At 36.2% G+C, this 4744-nt stretch overlaps 1 protein-coding gene across 1 annotated transcript in view; it reads left to right on the plus strand.

The window, feature by feature from the left end:
• Window positions 1–4744, plus strand: part of LOC106878168 (dual serine/threonine and tyrosine protein kinase) — a 28822-nt gene that overhangs the window by 11932 nt on the left and 12146 nt on the right. The window lies entirely within an intron of this gene.

Genomic DNA, 4744 nt, shown 5'->3' on the forward strand with positions numbered 1-4744 from the left:
CCACCCGCACAAGAGCCAGTCCAGGGGCACTGGCAACGATCTTACTTGGCTTGCCGGGTCTTCTCACGCACAGCACATTTCCAAAGGTCTCGGTCAGTAGTCATCGCCTCGGTGAGGCCCAATGTATGAAGGTCTTGCCTCACCACCTCAGCCCAGGTCTTCCTGGGCCTACCTCTTCCACGGGTTCCCTCAACTGTTAGGGTGTGGCACTTTTTCACGCAGCTATCCTCATCCATTCTCACCACATGCCCATACCAGCGCAATCGTCTCTCTTGCACACCACAACTGATACTTCTATATATATATATAATGAGTATCCATATTTATTCACAAGTCTTGGGCCAGTCCAGCACTGTTATAGAAAACTCTTGCTCAAGAGGCAGTGGTGTGGAATTGAACCCAAAACCACATGGCTGAAGAGCACAACTGTGCCTACTGATGGTCTGAAATTCTGATTGAGATCCATTTATAAAAGTTTTAAGTTCATATCTTCCTGACATTGTGTTTACGCTTCTGCTCTCCATTGTCAATTAAGATATGTAACAAAGCGTGAAGTGAGAATGATTCTTCTGATTGTGGCCTTGTAGCTGGGTGAGTCCCAATACTGATAGGAACAACTGTGATAAGGATGTAGAACAGAGATATTGGGGAACTTGATAAACTTCCTAAAAATAAATCGAAGACCTCTTTTATGACATTGCATATAAGTGCATGCACACACCCATAGATACAAACAAACAATTTCATACACACACACATGTATACACATATGTGTGTGTGTGTTTTTGTGTGAAATTATGTATTGCTTATGTTTTATTTGTTTCAATCATTTGACTGTGGCCATGCTGGAGCACCATTGTGAAGAATTTTTAGTTGAATGAATCAACACCAGGACTTAATTTTTATAAAGCCTGGTACTTATTCTATGGAGTTCTTTTGCTGAACCACTAAGGTGCAAGGATGTAAACACACCAACACCGGTTGTGAAGTGGTGGTGTAGACAAATACAGGTACGCATTCACACACACACACACACACACACACAACATTGAACACACATAATGCATGTGCTTTGCTCGTTTGCTGGTCGGCTGTGAATTGATGCAGAAGAGATGGCTCGGTAGAAGAACTTGAAAGGTTGGACCTCCATCCAGGCTTTTCACGATACCCTTAAAACCAGGACCTTTTCAGCACTCCTTTGTATATACTTCAGTATTATCTTGGTTGAGTGACTAAGATGAATGATAAGGGAATTGTTACTTGTCTTTTATCTATGTATATAATCAATAAAAAGCTATTATTTGAGTTTTAAAAATTCTAAGAAAAAAGACCTTATCACAACTAATATATCTGGTTTAAACTAATATATTTCTGAGAAAATACAAAACTCACAATATAGAGAAATATATATGTGTGTGTTTGTGTGTGCATATATAAATATATACACATATACATACAACACACATGTATACCTACACACACATACACATACATATTTATGTGTGTGTGTGTGTGTGTGTGTGTAGTTACAGTTCTATTCACCCATTTCCAAGCTCTTAAGTCAAGGTGAAAATGAAGCAGTGACGCAATCAACAGTTATCACAAAATCTCAGCCTCTCACTAGAACAATAGTATTTATTTATCTGCTGTATTTTTATCTTTGTGCTATTGATCATGTTTGTAAGTTCATGTCTCAGTTCAGATTATGTCATATTGTGACATTGCTGTAATATCACACCACCAACAACGAATAGTATACACATTAGTCTAGTTATTACAGGTAGATACTGGTTTGTGATTGATTTAAATAGTAATTGTTATAATGTTCTCTTTGTAAGTAGAAGGGTCAGGATTGCTTGCCCTCTGGCTTTCATATCTTCAAATTTTTTTTTCCCTCTTTCATGATTCAAAAGTTTGAATCACACTGGCCATTTGTAAAGGAAGATGATTAATAAAATTGCACCAATTCTATTTTTAGCATCAGATTCTGATTTAATTGTGGATTTCTCGGAGCACCAGAGAAATAAAAAATTAAAAAATATAACTGGATAACAAAAACCAAATTTAAAAAAAAAGACAGGAAAATTGTATTGGGTTCTGTTCAGTTTTTGTCATGTGAATGCTATTTGAATATCATCATCATCATCATTATTGTTTTCGTTATTATTATTATTAGTAGTAGTAGTAGTAGTAGTAGTAAAAAATTATATAAACTAATCTCATTCGATGTCATAGGGGTTCAGATAATGATGCCTTTATCTTAGACATCTGACCTTTGTGCATCCCTACATCATCTCATCCGTTTGAATTTGTATTGTTCAGGGGTTCCATTAAACTGTCTGCTGTGAGGAGAAGGAGGATTTCGTCCATTTAAGAAGTGGTGAACTATAATTTTCTGGCTCCAGCTGTTACAGGTTTATTCCTAAGCATGTTTGTGTTCAAGTAAGGGGTTACCGGAAGGGGTGGGGGCTTAAGTGAGGAGGACAGTTGTGAGAGATGATGATGGTGATGATGATGGTGAGGTATTCTATCATTACTAATTTTAGATTTTCCACAGGATTTAATCTTCTCTGCCACCAACAAAAAACAGAATAAATGAATGGAAATAACTTATCTGACCCTTTTCATTAATTCAATTACATCTTTTGGGGTGGTGGTGGTGGAGAGAAGAGATGAATTAATTAGTTAATTAACTTATTTATTTATTTATGCGTTTCAGCCAAGTGGCTGTGGTCATGCTGGAGCACCACCATATACTTAAAATCGAATAAAAAAAACAAACAAACAAACAAACTTTTTGACCTTGTTACTATCTTAGCTCCGAGTGGAGTTGACCCTTTTGACCGAGCCAATGATCAACAGGTCGCCACTCCTTATTTTTGTTTTTAGACATGGTATGTGTAAAGATAAATAATCTGATAGGCTTTTTTCTTTTTTCTTGCCAAGACATTGAGGTGAGGTGTAATTGGAAAGGGATTTAGCTTCTCTGTCTAGCAGCTTAAAAAGCCACATAGAGGCAGCCTCTTCTTTGTATATTTAAGTGTGTGCATGTTCATATATGTGCTCGTATGTAAATGTGTGTGTGTGTGTGTACTTGAATTCCCCACCTTACTATCATAGCATGGTAGTTCTATGTCCAAGGTTAAAAGCCAGTACTTGCACTAAATGACCTCAATACCCAGTTTGCTGTGAGGTTAATCTTTCAAACATTGCTTTATCTCGGAGATAATTTATTTTGCAAAAGTAATCAATTTTTTTTTTTATATAGTCATCACCATTATCATCATCATGGTCGTCATCGTCATCACCACCACCATCATATTAATTTTCACTTTTCCATGCCTGGGTGGATCATTGAAGCAGATTTTCTTCAGCCACATGTTCTAGTCGCTGACCATCACCTGTTTCACAGGCCTGCACATGGCCTGACATATTTTTGCAGTAGATTGAAAATGACTGATACAGCTAGTACAATGGTGCTGACAATTTACTTCTACTTGTATGCCGTGAGGGCAAAATCACCCACACACACACATACATTCTTATTTATTTTCTTTCTTTCTGTCAGCTATAGTAATGCTATAGTAGAAGATGCTTGCCCTAGGTGCCATGCAGTGGAACTGAACCCGGGACCATGTGGTTGGGAAATGATGTGAGTGAATTTCGTAGACAGAAACTGTGTAGAAGCCCATCATGTGTGTGTTTGTCCTCCTCCTCCTCCCACATGCTTGGCAACCAGTGTTAGTTTGTTTATGTCCCTGGAACTTAGCGGTTTGACAAAAGAGACATGAGAATAAGTACCAGATTTAAAAATTCAGTTCTGGCGGATCAGTTTGTTTGGCTAAAACCCCTTCAGGTTGCGTGCCCCAGTATGGCCGCAGTTCAGTGCTTGAAACAAATAAAAGCTAGAATATTAATGATAATGATAAACATAATACAGTAGAGAATAAAATGAAGAATTTGTTTGAAAAAAAAATCTGATCAGAAATTTTCTAAATGCTTTTACTCTTCCTCTGTGTGTTTTTTTATTTAGTTCTTTGTTTTCATTATATTCCTGTTTAAAAAGTATTTGTTGTTATTTTGAAAATGAATGTAGTTGTTAATGCCCTAGATTGCGTTCGGATAATGTCCTGGCTCTTTTGAAGTATAAAATATAATGGACAGATGTGTCTTTTTTTTTGGGGGGGGGGGTTCTTCTTTTCCTTCCTACCACTATAAGCCACTATAACAATATTATACAAAGAAATGAACAGAACATGCATTCATCCTTTTGTAATCTCACCCAATGTGAATCTCTTGCATGTAATTCTGAACCAAATTATTAATACAAAACTTCACTTACGAAAATAACAACAAACAGTGTAAATACCTGTTTTCTTTCTCTTATTGTTATTAATTCATGTTTTTGTTGTTTAATAGTTTCCTTTTATTTCAATTTATTTATTACAATTAATTCATTCATTCTCGCTTCCTTTAAACTTCAATCTTATGCCTGTATATATATATATATATATATATATATATATATATATATGTGTGTGTGTGTATGTGTGTGTGTGTGTACATTCCTAATACAGATCTTTTGTCTTTCTATTCCGGATATTAAACTCAATGTTAATGTTTTGCTTTTTTATGTCGTCAGCCTAAAATGTTAAACTCGTGTATAACGAATAACTATTACGTATTCGGATATTCTTCAGCTGCAGCACTTGTACGAACAATGTTTTTGTTTGATTCGGTGGTG

The sequence above is a fragment of the Octopus bimaculoides genome, chromosome 15, assembly GCF_001194135.2.
Source record: "Octopus bimaculoides isolate UCB-OBI-ISO-001 chromosome 15, ASM119413v2, whole genome shotgun sequence".
NCBI classification, from domain to species: domain Eukaryota; kingdom Metazoa; phylum Mollusca; class Cephalopoda; order Octopoda; family Octopodidae; genus Octopus; species Octopus bimaculoides.